The sequence below is a fragment of the Labeo rohita genome, chromosome 24 (assembly GCF_022985175.1).
Source record: "Labeo rohita strain BAU-BD-2019 chromosome 24, IGBB_LRoh.1.0, whole genome shotgun sequence".
Taxonomy (NCBI): Eukaryota; Metazoa; Chordata; class Actinopteri; order Cypriniformes; family Cyprinidae; genus Labeo; species Labeo rohita.
The window spans coordinates 24,661,478-24,677,111 of NC_066892.1; the positions used below are offsets into that span (position 1 = coordinate 24,661,478).

The following is a 15,634-nucleotide window of genomic DNA, read 5'->3' on the forward strand; positions in this document are numbered from 1 at the left end:
AAAAAAAAACACACACACACACAGACAGCACATTAAATACATAGGCTTATGGGTGAGAACACAGGAGCACAGAATAACTAATCAGACTAAACCAGAACAGGAACTTGTCCAAGGATGCATAGGAACAGAAACAGGGGCGGAAAGCCAACAAAACTGGTCCAAAACCCTGACATATTGCCCCCTCCCGCAAGTCATGTCCTCGTGCCATAGAAACAACAGAGGGAGGGCTGGATGGGAACTTGGGAGGAGGCTCAGGAGGAGGGATGATGGACGGAGTCCAGGGTGGAAACAACAGAGGAAAGAGCCAACAAGAAATGAGAAGAACCAGGGCGGACCAGACGGAGAGAGGAGCCAGGAAGACGACAGGAGGGACCCAGGCCACAGCCATGATGACTACCCATGGTGGAGCCGACGGAGGGAGGAGGAAGGGCTGACGACTCCAGGGGGCCAACTGATGGCGGTGGAGCAGGTGGTGGAGGAGCCTGAGGTAGAGATGGCAAGCCAATGAGCAAGGGTGACGAGGAGGATCTGGTGGGCAGAGGTGGAGCCGATGGCGCTGGCAAACGACATGGAGGAGTGGATCCAGGAGGCCACGGTGGAGCCGGAGAGATGGAGGAACAAGGAACAGCCGGAGGAGTGGAGCAATGGTGGAGCCACTGGGTAGATGGACCGAGGTGGAGACAGGGGTCCTCCAGCTATAACACCAATGGAGACTAGAGACTAGAGACTAGATAAAGGGCTGAGGGTGAACAGAGGGGCTAGCAAATGACAGCAGAGGAGGAGGCAGGAGCGGGTGGGAGGACAGGCATTTGTAAGCCTCAGGCTCTCGGGAATGCCCTTGGGGACAGAAACCCTTTCTGGACTAAACTCAGGAACGGGAGCTCCCCTCTAGGCTGGCAGTGGACACCGGAGCCCTCTCTGGGCAGGACATGGGAACAGAGGGAGGAGAAGAAGGAGGGAGGTGAGGGGACAGGTCAGCATAGAAGTCTATAAGATCTTCCTCTGCTTTCCTTATACCCAGGTCCATAAAAAGCTCACCCTCAGCCATTTTGCAGTGGGCGGAGCTCCTCTCCTCAGTTTCACTGGCCACGGCATTTTACCTTACAGTGGGCATTGTGGCCGGCTTTCCCACCTTCAGTAAATCCACAGACACAGGGTAATCCACACAAGGAACAAGGAATGACACATGAACACAACTTTTAGACACAACAAGGGGAAAAACACACAGACAGGAACTTAAATACACAGGCTAATGAACACAGGTAACAGAATGCACAGGAACCATATCAGGGGCGGAAAGCCAGCAAAACAGGTCCAAAACCCTGACAGTCACATTTTATTGCAGGAAGAAAGAGTTTAGGCTGGATCTTTTTGTAAGCAGTATGTCATTTTGTTTACAATAAACCAAAATACCCCCAAACCACGAGTACAACAAAAAAAAAACAGCAATCCATTAGAGACAGAAGCAATTGTTTGAATTAAAAACACCTTACTGATGAATTTGTTTCCCACAAACATGCAGCTTTTCACTTAACAAGACATTCATTGATGGACAGGAATTGTGTGGTGGTGGATTATTGTAATGTTTTTATCAGCTGTTTGGAGTCTCATTTTGATGGCACTGTGATGACCTTGAAGTTTCTCCAGATCCTATTGGACTTTTCCAATTGGTCTATCCTATAATTGTTAATTGGTAGCATATATAAGAGAGTGTGTGTTAACTGGGAGAAGACTCTGTGGGGATGGAGTCTCAGGGGTGGTTTTCGGTTCAATATGTAACCTTTCCCTGTACATTTCTTATAATATGTATATCAAATTTAGTTTAGTAAAGGTGAGACAGGCCAAAATCACACCTAAAGACATGGAATATATGCTTCTATGTAGGCAGTAAACAGCAAGTCAGCTCATTGCGTTTTGGAACAGATTTACAGAGAACCCCATGAGGAGGGCTGCAACTTAGCATTTTAATAGTGTGAGACAGCGAGAGAGGGGAAAAATGTGCCTGGGCTGTCTGATTAGGCAAGATAACATTTCCATTCTGATCAGCATCAGTGCTGTAATCCCTGCTGCAACTCACTGTCTCATTACCAGAGCCTTTGAGCAAGATGTGCAATTAACATTCTTCACACATTACATCCCACATCAACTCGTCAGCTCAGAGTTCAGGGACAGTTAATGTAAATGTTAGCTCTTCCTGATTGCTGACATATTTAGTTGTGTGTCACTATGGTTGAGTGTTGTTCCAGCTGTGAAGAGGTTGGTGAGTAATACGTGTGAAACAGCTGTAAGAGACATGCATATTTGTGTTGGAATGCAACAGACCTATCCCAAAAAGAAAGGGAGTGAGAGGAATATTGTATTTCAGGGAGTGACAGAATGAGATTCAATTCCTTCTAGAGGCAGCATAAAAACTAAATCAATAGCAGAGTTTGCTATGCATCCGACAAAGCTCACTATATAAACCCAAAGCCAATTAACTTCGAGTTATTCAGAGGGAGTGACATTTGAGTCCTTCAAACATTTTTCTTTTTCTAAAAAAAGTCATCTTCTATTTAAGTTAACTTTCTCCTTGCCATATTAAAGGGGTCATCTGATGCCCATTTTCCACAAGTTGATATTATTCCTTAGGGTCTTAATGAAAAGTCTATAATATACCCATTCTGATGGATTGGTCTTTTAAATGCAAATGAGCTCTGCTCACCCCGCCCCTCTCTTCTCTTTGTGGAGTGACGAGCCGGTTTACTTTAGCCACATTTAGTGTGTTTAGCCACTAAACTTGCTAACTAGCACGTTAGCAAGAACGTGCTATTGAATTTCAGTCAGAGTTGTGTGACACTCAATTGCCGTTTATGGATACCATAGAAATAAATGAGAAGTGCTGTAAGCTGAATCCCACCTGTCGCAAAAAGTCAGTTACTTCTCTTATAAAACGTTTTTTTTTTTTTTTTTAACTCTAAAAATAGTTCAATCCAAAAGTACTGATTAGTGTAAAGATTGTTGAAGATTAGCAGATAGGCTTTCAATTCATTAAATGATAAGCTGTTTCCTCTAAAAAGCTAAATAAAGTTTTTTCAGTGTAGTAAAACCTCCCATTGACATCCATTAAGAAAACGGCCTCTGGTCTCCTTTCCCACATAGGAAAGTGTAGCCGTTACACTTTTTTGGCTAAATGTTTGCAGAAATGTTGTTCATTTTAAGGGTTTAAAGTGTAGTCTTGTTTAACATTATGTCGGCCTATTCTTGGAAACGAGCTGGCAGCAGAAATCACACAGTGACGAGCCAGTTTACTTTAGCCACATTTAGCTAAACTTGCTAACTAGCACGTTATTAGGAAAGGTGATTGCAGAGATTCATAAAAAAAACCTTATACTCACTTCTGCTGTAGGTGAAGCTGGATCACGAATGATTTGCACAAACATAGACACATTTATGTAGATCAGGAGGGGCATTCCCTTCACAAATAAACATAATCCACTGCATCTTCAGTGGCTCAGATGTCGGGTGTAAATGACGACCACTATATTCATTATTACATCCAGCAACACAACACCTCAATCGGTCAATCGGAGATATTCTTGTCTAACTTACATCCCTGCTCTGGCATCAAAACAATGGAGGTCGGACTGTTACAGCTCATGTAACATTAAATTTGAATAAAAAATTAATAATCCCAATAATTATCCCAGTAATCATGTCATTTTTTTTAGCATGATTTTTTTTATAGTAAACAACTAGTGAAATAATAGATTTTAGAAATATTTGAACTTTAGAGCATTATGTCATCATTCATATTAATTTAGCTTAATAAATCTGTTGAAATACGTCTAAATTGTACATTTTAGCATAAATAAAAACATCAAAAAACGTTTTGTATATTTATGTTTTTACATAAAAAACAATGAGACCAGGCTGCTCAAAAACATAAATATATTGTTTTGTGGTGTTAATAAATTACATTCTGCCATCTTAACTTACCCCCAAACCTAAACCTATACCCATTTTATAGCAAATATGCATTTTTATCATTTTATTAATAAACAATTTAGATTTTAAGCCCCCTTAACCTACCCCCAAACCTAAACCCACCCATTTTATAGTGAATATAAAAGGATATAAAATGTATTTGACCAAAATATGCATGGAAATGACAATTACAATTACAGTGCAAATACAATCATTTATTTATTGCAAAAATGTCAAAAGCAGTACCAAAAGTAATCCAAATGATGGTGCGCTGCAGTACTCTCTTGCAGAATACAGTAGGTTTGTGTGAGGTGTGGAGCAGAATTTAAGTTGTTAATAGCTGAAAATATTATCCAGATTATTTTCCCGATCCACACACCTCACCCGAAACACGGCATGTCTCAATCTGTGAAGACTGAAAACGAGAGCCAATGAGCATTCCATTATCCTTCTGTAAAACCTGTTGTTTGGAATGGCAACATTTTAATTTGTAAAAAGCACGTCAGTCAGTGTGGGCTTTGATGCTTACGGTTACTGGATTCATAAGTTTTTTTTTTTTTTTTGTTTTTTCAATAATATTTATATATAAAAAAAATCAAATAAAACGTCAACAAAAACAGCTAGCTAGTTTAATTAATTTCATTAAAAGTCAATCGATACTGCTATTATTTATTACGGCTATTAACACATTCTCCGACAAGTGGAAGCAATGATACCTGTTTTCCGGATTTGGTCAGGTGATGTTTGACATATACCAGAGATTTTCTTACTATAGGTAGATAAAAGGGTCTGTATTATTACTATTGGAGAAAGCGTAATGGCTAACTTGGATCATGTGTCTCTCAATAACCAATCACATTACAGTACTGACGTCATTGAATTTCAGTCAGAGTTGTGCGACACTCAGTCGTCATTTATGGATACCATAGAAATGAATGAGAAGTGCTGTAAGCTGAATCCCACCTGTCGCAAAAAGTCAGTGACTTCTCTTATAAAACAGATTTTTTTTTTTTGTGGTAAACTCTAAAAATAGTTAAATCCAAAAGTACTGATTAGTGTAAAACATGTTGAAGATTAGCAGATAGGCTTTTGATTCATTAAATGGTAAGCTGTTTTTTTCTAAAAAGCTGTTTATTCAGCATAGTAAAGCCTCTCCTCCATTGACATCCATTCAAAGAAAACAGCCTCTGGTCTCCTTTTCCACATACTGCCAGCCCGGAATCGTTAGCTTTAGCCGTTACGCTTTTTTGGCTAAATGTTTGCAGAAATGTTATTCATTTTAAGGGTTTAAAGTCTAGTCTTGTTTAACATTATGTAGGCCTTTTCTTGGAAACGAGCTGGCAGCAGAAATCACCCAGAACAGAACAAAATGTTATCATATCATATTAAGTAAATGAGTAAACAATTTAATTTTGCAGTTGAGAGCATAAGGTCACTGATATGACAACTAAAAACAACAATAATAATACAATTAATGGTGGGATTTCAATATTCATAAGAATTCCTTTTTAGGTGTCATCATTACGTCAGTATTGTACATTTAAAGGCTGAAAATGCATAAGTGTTTGTACGTTTAGATGCTGACAGTATTATACGTTTTAGTGCCTGTAAAACTTAAGTAAATATATGTTTTGTAGAACCACATTTTATGTAAAATACATTTTATGTATTATCATGACATCATGTTGATCTGAAGGAATATATCTTATACATGCAATATATACCTTAATATTCACATTATTAAACTGGAAATGGCTCGTTTTCCTTGCAATGACCCTTTAACTAGAATATTTGATAATATTATAAGGCAGATTCATAATAAATGACTGCAAGCAACAGAGACAGAGAGAGACAAATTGAGATTTTCCAGTGAAATTGCAGCATGAGAGGCCTTGGAGGAATATTATATTTGTAATCCATATCTGATTACACCACTAAGAGACTCATCTCCCACACAATGCTGCATTGTGTATTCCATAGCATCCTCTGTTTTGTTTGATAATAATGCACACCAAAAATTGCTCATTTCAGAATTCCCAACCCGAGGAGATATTGTTGGCCCTGATAGTCCAGAAATCTCATTACATCTTGCCTCATATTTCTCTAGTTAAAGTGCACACTCATTTGCAAACTTCACATCTCAAAGCCAGCCAGCCTTTAAATTGGTTTTCGAATGTACATTTTTCAAACTTCATTTATTTCTGTGCGGGCCGTACGATGGGACGGAAGGAACAGGAGCGCGATAGACTCAGGCTGCTGGAGGGAAAGTGGTATCAGGCAGGGGGTGGCATGGCAGTCCTTTCTTTATTCCACTGTCTTTATCAGTCCTTCCATTGTTGGCCGACTTTTGTGGGTCCAGGCCCACACAACACTCTTCTCCTCTGATTACACTAGAGAGAAAACTAGGTTTTGTGCATTGGTTGGACTGTGTGAGGAGACCTCTGGATACACGAGATCTTGTTGCAAGTGTCTGGCACTGAAAACTAACAGATCGCAGTCTGTTACCAACAGTGTTAGCTTTCCAAGCTATTCGTAATTTAAAGTAATTCAAGTTACCTATTTGAAAAAGCATAAGTTGGGTACACTTCAAATAATAAGAAAAAGCAACACTGAAGTACTTAGTAATTTAGCACAAAAACATTGTTTTTTTTTTAATGAAATCCATTAAACTGGCAAGTTTAGTTATATTGAATGCATAAAAAATACTAACACTTTGATATAACGCTTCTTCATGCAGTTTCGAATTTTTAAATACAAATCAATCATATTGTTGAAGATTTACATTATAACACATACAGTTAAGGTAATAAGTTTATATACGGCTTGAAAAATCTGCAAAATGTTAATTATTTTACCAAAATAAGAGGGATCATCCAAAATGCATGTTATTTTTTATTTAGTACTGACCTAAATAAGATACATCACATTAAAGACATTTACATATAGTCCACAAGAGAAAGTAATAGTTGAATTTATAAAAATGACACGATTCATAGGTTTACATAAGCTTGATTCTTAATACTGTGTTGTTACCTGAATGATCCACAGCTGTTTTTTTGTTTAGTGATAGTTGTTCATGAGTCTCTTGTTTGTCCTGAACAGTTAAACTGCCCGCTGTTCTTCAGAAAAATCCTTCAGGTCCCACAAATTATTTTAGCTGTTGACCAAAACATATTTAAGTTACAGTTATATAATGAATATGCTTAAAGTGCACACTCTGAGCTTTATTTTTTATTTATTCTCATCAAATTTGGAGAAAAGGTTAAGGAATTACAGCTCTTTATTATGTACCTCCCCCCTTTTTCAAGGGACTAGAAGTAATTGGACAGTTGACTCAAAAGCTGTTTCATGGATGGTTGTGGGATATTCCTTCATTTTTTTCTACATCAGTTAATCAGGTAAAAGGTCTGGAGTTGATTCTAAGTGAGCCATTTGAATTTGGAAGCTGTTGCTCTGAACCCACATCATGCGTTCAAAGGAGCTCTGCATGCAAGTGAAACAGGCAACTGTTGAGCTTCAACAACAAAATAAAGCCATCAGAGAAATAGCAGGAACATTAGGAGTTGCCAAATCAATGTTTAGTCAATTCTGAGAAAAAAGGAGCACACAGGTGAGCTCAGCAACATAAAAAGGCCTAGATGTCCACAAAGGACAACAGTGGTGGATGATTGGATGATCCTCTCCATGGTAAAGAAAAACCATTTCACAACATCCAGCTAAGTAAAGAACACACTCCAGGAAGTAGGTGTATCACTGTCAAAGTTTACAAACAAGAGAAGACTTCACAAGAGCAAATACAGAGGGTTCACCATAAGGTGCAAGCAAGGCCAGATTACACTTTGCCAAAAATCATCTAAAAAAGCCAGACCATTCTGGAAAAGCATTCTTTGGACAGGTGAAAGTAAGATCAACCTATAACAGAATGACGGGAAGAAAAAAGTAAGGAGAGGGCTTGGAACAGCTCATGATCCAAAGCATACAACATCATCTGTGAAACACGGTGGAGCAGTGTGATGGCATAAGCATGCATGGCTTCCAGTGGCACTGGGTTACTGGTGTTTAGTGATGATGTGACAGAGGATAGAAGCAGGCGGAAGAATTCTGACGCGTATAGGGATATACTCTCTGTCCTTTTCCCGTCAAATGGAGCAATGTTGATTGGGTGGCGCTTCATAGTACCCAAAACATATAGCAAAAGCAACCCAGGAAATTTTGAAGGTAAAAAAGTGAAATATTCTGCAATGGCCAAGTCAACCTTCTAATTTTAACCTGACTGAGCATGCATTCCACTTGCTGAAGACAAAAACCCACAAAGAAACAACAACTGAAGTCAGCTGCAGTAAAAGCCTGGCAAAGCATCACAAAGGAGGAAACCCAGTCTCTGGTGTTGTCCATGAGTTCCAGACTTAGAAAATAATTGCTTGCAATTCTCAACAAAATATTTAAAATTGACATTTTATTTATGATTATATGTATTGTTTAATAATATTTGAGCCCCTGAAAATGTGGGACCTGTGTATAAAACAATTTTTGTTCAACCCCTTGAATTAAAGCTTAAAGTCTGCACTCAAATTTCATCTTGATAGTTTCATTTTAAGTCTGTTCTGGTGGTATACAGAGCTGAAATTATAAAAATTGTGTCAGTGTCCCAATATATATGGACCTGACTATATATATATATATATATATATATATATATATATATATATATGCATAAGCTACAGAAGATGTTTACATGTTTCCCAAAAGACAAAAAGAAAATTCAATTTACCCTAATCTTCAAATTCAAAAGTTTTCACCCCCTGGTTCTTAATGCATTGTTTTTTCCCTCTGAAGAATCAGTGAGCGTTTGATCCTTCTGTAATAGTTGCATGTGTGTCCCTCAGATGTCCTCAGTGTAAAAAGATGGACCTCAAAATCATACAGTCATTGTTGGAAAGTATTCAAATACACCAACATGCTGAAAAAACAAAGAATTTGTGGGACCTGAAGGATTTTTCTGGAGAACAGCAAGCAGTTAAACTGTTTGGCCTTACATTATAGGGTCGGGCGCCAGGGGTAAAAAAACAAAAACAAAAAAAAAAATTTTCAATAAAAAAAATTAATTCACTGTCAAGAACAACCAGACAACAGCTTGTAGCTCATATCTATTTAACTCCAACTCAATTCGTTGTAACAATCTAGTAGGTGAACAAGCAAACAAAAAAAAAAACAGTACTTCCAGGCCCAGGAACATTACCCTTTAATACCCTACACAAAACAACAACGGGTGAAATATTTCAGAATACAGCATAGAGACCAGTCCACAAAGCTTCAAAGGGAAATAAGATTTTAGTCCATTTAGTCCATCCACATTATGAAAGGTCTCTACACAAGCACATTTTAGTTGTCTTCAGCATATGCACACTATAATAGGCCTCAACACATGCACCATACAGTAGACTTCAACATATGCACATTATAGTAAACTTCAACATATGCACATTATAGCAGGCCTCAATACATGAACATTATAATAAAGCTTCAGCATACACACATAGACTTCAACACATGCACATTATAGTAGACTACAACATATGCACGTTATAGTAGGCACCTGTCACCCGTTGGACTACTGGGCCCGGAAGAATAAACACACAAAAGTGAGACCCCAATATTTACAACAACAACAACAACAACAACAAAAATCTTCAGCTGGAGTGCTCAACTGAACAATTGCCTGCCTGTAACATACTACATTGGCGTATTAACCACGCACTCTCTCAAGTTCAGCGAAAAGATCACTCACATTCTGCTCTCTATGGAACAATCCTCTCTCCAAACACATGAAGGCAAAACTAGTTCTCTCCGAACTAGGAATCGGCATCCTCGATTCCACAACTCCTGCATTAAACACCACCAAACTTGTACACGGTGACAGTTTAATAAGCGGGTTTCACAGCAACCAAGCATATGAATCATGCTTCCAACATACTCACACCAGCGCAACACACTGCATGCTCTGACAATGGGGAAAGAAAGCGAGAGAGAGAGAGAGAGCATCCTCATCAAACTTCCTTAAATAACTTCCTGTTATCCTACAAATACACACAACAGTGCCCCCCAAAAACTAAACAGAAAAAAAAGAAACAAAAACACTGACGACTGTCACAACATGATGTCAATAAAAGCTTTGTCACAATGATAAAGATCCACCGACAGAATTAGACACACCTTCTGTACAAAGTTTGAGGAATCAAAAAGAGAAATGAGTCCAATGACCCTGTTCAATCTTTTAATATTTCAAGACTTCCAGTGGTTACACAGATAAAAAGAAATCAATGTTGATTCAATAATAAAACCTTTGTAATGTAGGCAGTTATTTTCTAAAATTTCTGAGCAAGCGACTTTGAAAGTGTAGCTACAAGCTATTGGTGTTTTTGATGGTGTAGGCTGGACATGGGCCGCAGATAAGATACTGATTTTCAATAGAGACTGCATTTACCTGTGGTTATTTCTTCACTAAACATTAGAGTTGGGGTACTCGGACTCGTACTCGGACTCGAGTCCGGTCTCGAGTACAATTTTTAGGCGACTTGGACTTGTCACGGACTCGGATGCATTTTTACTTGGACTTGACTCGGACTCAAGCCTTTCGGACTCGGGAAATATCCCGAGTCCGTCCGAGTCCAGAGACAGTTGACGGAAATGTCACTGACTCGATGCATTATCACGAAAGTCTTGTCCAGTAGGCTACTTGAAAGCCGACGGGTGTATGTGCGCACTAGAGATGCGCGGATGAGCTCAAATTTCACCCGAATCCGCAGCTTCAAATAAATGATCCGCCCGCACCTATATTTTTCTGATTTAGATAACCGCACCCGACCCGCACCCGATCGTCGTTTACGATTATTCTAATTCTTAGTTTTGCATGATGATATGATGAATGGATGGTTCATTTTTAACAGCAGATTGATTCAGCTGATCTGCACATCGCTGCACACTTATATAAGCTTAATCGTTCGTGCTTTTGAGCCAAATCCGCGCTAAAAAGAATAACGTTAACTGACATCTGGACGTGACTCTCCGCAATCTCTGATGAAATCAATTGGGTGTTTGAACGTCTACTGGATCCCTGGACAAAAGATTACAGGGGTTCACCCAGTTTAAGAAATTTATTTATTTGCATTTATTCACATACGATTGAATTAGAAATCGTGGCCTGTCATGATTTTGGCTAATGCAGGACACTACTGAATGATGCGCATCAGAGGGAATTTAGAAGTGGGTATACGCAAAGCCGACGGATTAAAAAATGGGTATCCGCAGGTACAGCACTACACCACTAAATATTACCCCACTCAATAGCATTAACACAGGCGTAACTCCCTTCAAACTTGATCTGGAATGTCTTTTTTTCTGTCACAACTTCTCAAACAGGTGAACATACAGACACACACACACAAATGAAATCGTTTGCCTGAAAAAAGTATTTAGAACAGGTTCATATTTTAGAAAATGTAGTTAATATTTGCCTCATTATTGATTCATCTCATCCACCCGCGACCCACCCGCAAATAATCAGAATGCATTTTTTTTATCACCCGACCCACCCGACCCGCGGATATAACCACCATCCGCGCATTACTAGTGCGCACACACTCAAAGCGCGCTCACAGAAAGCGCCTCTCAGTCAGTGTGCGAATACAGAGTTCTCTTACGCTTTTAATAGGTTCTGTTATTGCTACACACATGCTCGTATTGGAGACTATTCATGTAAATGAAGCCGGTTTTGTCTTAAGTAAACCTGAACATTTGGGAGAAATACAGATGCGTCAAAATATTTGATCTGTGCGTCAGATCTTAAAGCGACAGCAGCCGACCACGTCAAACAATAATCAAACAACAAAAGAAAAAGAGAAAATCACTCACTGTTCTTGACTGAATCACTTATTAACTGTAATAAGAATTATCTTTAATGTATACAGTGAAGATTTTGCAGTGTTTTATTTTAACGTTTATTACTTCATGATATGTCTGTAGTCTATTTCTGTAATAGCCTTTATATAGACCTACATAAAAACAACAACAACAACAACAAAAAAACTTACAAAAAAAAAAAACTACAATTCTATTTTAAAAAAAGATTCTATTTAAAAAAAAAATATTATTTCATTTGTATTTTTGATTAATATATGTATTAATACTTTTGCTTGTAAGTAATACTTGGAGTGCTTACTTGCCTTGAGCTCCAGAATGTTTTACTTACATTGGTTGATTAGTTTTTTCTGTATTGAAATTATTATTTTTTAAACATGGTGGCAGTTTCTAGCTTGAAAGAAAAAATTTTCTAACATCTTTGCAGCAACAGTTTTTATAGGTCCAAAACCATCTTGTGTGTGCATGATTTTCTAATAATTAAATGGCCCATCATCAATTATTCCTTATATAATGTAATTTATTGTAATTAATGTAACTATAAATGCATTCAAAAATAAAACAGGTGTGAGTTTCCTGTGACTTATGGAAAGTATAGGTACACTGTAAAAAATAATTTGTTGAGTCAACTTAAAATAATTTGTAACCTGGCTGCCTTAAAATTTTAAGTTCAGTCAACTCAAAAAAAGTTTATTCAACTTGAAATGTTAAATTATACTACATGACAACTTAGATATTTGAGTTGAATCAGCTTAAAATTTTAAGGCAGCTGGGTCACTTACCCATCTGTTAAGTTTAGCAAACACAAATATCTAAGTTGTTACTTAATACAACTTAACTTAATCAATTTATACATTTACTACATTGATGAATAAAGTCAAGTCCGGCCCTATAATTTTTCACATTCTAAAACCTGTTTCACAATACATAGATCAGCCATAACTTCTGTTGCATTTTATATATAGCACTTTAAGTTTGCTAAGCAGAGCATGGACACTTATGATGTTGTGAAACTTATGAGAGATGTTGTGAAATCAAAAATCAAAATGGCAAGATCCACTAGAGGTTTGCTTTTCTTACATTTCAATTGACATTGCATTTTTCTATTTGTAAAGGTTAAAATCAGGGGTGCCCAGACTCAGTCCTGGTCCTTGGTTTAGCTCCAACTTGCCTCAACACACCTTCCAGGGGGTTTCTAGTATGCCTAGTATAAGCTTGATTAGCTGGTTCAGGTGTGTTTAATTGGGGCTGGAGCTAAAATCTGTAGGACACCTCCCTCCAGGACCGAGTTTGGGCACCCCTGGATTAAAACAATGTTAAGATACTGACAAACAGTAGTGTTTCCTTGGACTCGGACGGACTCAACTCAGACTCGGCCCTTTGGGACTCGGACTTGAGTCCGACTCGGCCCATTTTGGTCTCGGACTCGATTGGTAAAAGACTCGGACTCGACTCGGACTCGACTTAGGTGGACTCGAACCCAACACTACTAAACATTACAGAATGCATAAGAGGTTGCACAATAAGTCAAGAAAATTACTTTTAACTTTAAACCATTGCTTTTGTAAATAAATACATAAATATTCAGCCCCTGTCCTCTCACATCAAAATCTGGCAACATATTTGTTTAGAATACTTTCTGCTTGTAAACGTCTCCTGCTCTGTGCATATTTCTCTTCTGACTCAGACAAGAAGACCTTTTCACTGGAGAAAACAATATTATGGATAGGAGACTCATATTTTAGATTTAAGCAATGTTTGAAGTTAAAAACACCTTACTGATGGATTTATTACAAACACAAAAGCTGTTAACTGATGAACTAGAGTTGTGTGGATTACTGGTGGATTACTGTAATGTTTTTATCAGTTGTTCGGACTCTCTGACGGCACCCATTCACTGCAAAGGATCCATTGTGTGACCAAGTGATGTAATACTATATTGATCCAAATCTGTTCCGATAAACAAACAAACTCATCTACATCTTGGATGACCTGAGAGTGAGTACATTTTCAGCAAATTTTCATTTTTAGGTGAATATTTATGACCTTGTGCAGACTTTCAGATGGCTGTACAAGATTGAGAGACGGAGAGATAGATAGTCAGTTGCTTCCTAATGTAAAATAAACAGAATGAGTCTGAGAGAAGAGGTAGTTCACTTGACTAGATCTTCCTAATGTATCCTGTTCCACACATTGTGAATGACCTTCAGGTGATAGCAATGTTTGTTTGTGACCATGTGCATAGAGAACCTGGCCTTATAGTGAATTCAATACAGTGCACTATATACTGAATACAGAGAGATTTTGAACACAGCTCTGCAAAACGACACTGACCATCACCTGGATAAATTTGACTGTGAGAGCCCTCTAGAGGATTAGGTAACTTCTCAGACTGTTTATTATATATTAATACTTGCAATGTCCCACTAATCATTGTTTTCAATTTCACTTCTAGCCTCTGTGGTCTGACAGTGAAATCTAATAGGCACGATAATGGCTAAGTATTTGGGCGTCCACATTGAAAAGACAGACCTTTTGGAAATAGGCCATATCAGATTGTCATGGGGACTGAGCTTTGCTCTGGTGTCACTAAAGTGTTTAGACAGTCTCTGTAGCCAGAACACCACTACACCACAGACAGAAAAAGGGGGTTCAGAAGACCAGTGTCCACTTAAACGATAGTGAATAGCACACTATTTAAACATGCAGACTTTGTGTTTATTATTCCTCTTAAAATGTGGCATAAGCAGCAGTTATGAAATAAAAGCTTAGCAGAAATAATGCATCAGAAAACATCAAACAAAGTCAACAACTATGATGCCAAACATTATTCAACTGAACACTTAACACTGAACACATAGAGAGCCATAGAAAAAAGCTGGTTACCACTTTTCCTTTTGAAGATCAGGGTATAGATATCCCAGTGAATGTTCTTCAGTTCGTTCAAGCGAGACAGAGGAAAGAATGGCTGGGTGAGGCACAAATGTTTTCAATAAATAGGCTGAGAGGCATAAAGTAATGTTTTGGCAGCTTTCAAGAGTGTGGTCTCATAACTGTGGTATGAAAAGCAGAGCTGTAGATCATATTTGGAGGATGTGTATTATGTAAGCAGACCTTATTAAAATTTTGCTAGTACATTTTAAGTGATTTTTACACTACAGGACCCCAATAAGATGAAAGACTAATCCCATGGGAAACAACAAAACTATTATTGATTGAAACCAGTGTAGTCCTGCCTTTATATCTATCTTGCTTACTTCCTAAATCAATCCTAACATAATGGCTGCTTATGGTTCAGAAAAAAAAAGCACTATTATAAAATACCATATTATGTGTTTCTGAAAAATCATCTTCTGTTGATTCTGGAAGAACATTTCTGTCAAACAAACAGTTGTAATCCCATCCCAAATCCCAGTTGTAAACCCTTCCCTTTTTCTAACCACGAAGTACCCTGTAAGAAAATGCTGTATCATGCACATTTGTTTCAAATTTTTTTTTTCATCTATCTATCTATCTATAAAACCACCTGCATGCATTTTTATGTAAGATATTCATGCAATTTACCGTAATTACCAACATAATCCATATTTGGAAGACTCATTTATAATTCACTTGGTTCAGAAATGAGGGACATGTGCAGTTTGCATTGATACAGTATGACACTTCTGCATGTCTTTGTTGCTAAGTCACCATAAGAAAAGCTGAGGAAATTAGGGACTTTCAATGACATCTGTACTGAATGTGTTTCTCCTCT

At 38.0% G+C, this 15,634-nt stretch overlaps 1 protein-coding gene across 1 annotated transcript in view; it reads right to left on the reverse strand.

Moving 5' to 3' along the window:
- Positions 1-14,866, reverse strand: part of LOC127155895 (NXPE family member 3-like) — a 75,031-nt gene extending 60,165 nt beyond the window's left edge. The window contains exon 1 of the mRNA XM_051098474.1: positions 14,767-14,866. The gene's annotated coding sequence lies outside the window, so the exon portion shown is untranslated. The remainder of the gene's footprint in view (positions 1-14,766) is intronic.
- Between the last annotated feature and the right edge of the window lie 768 nt (positions 14,867-15,634).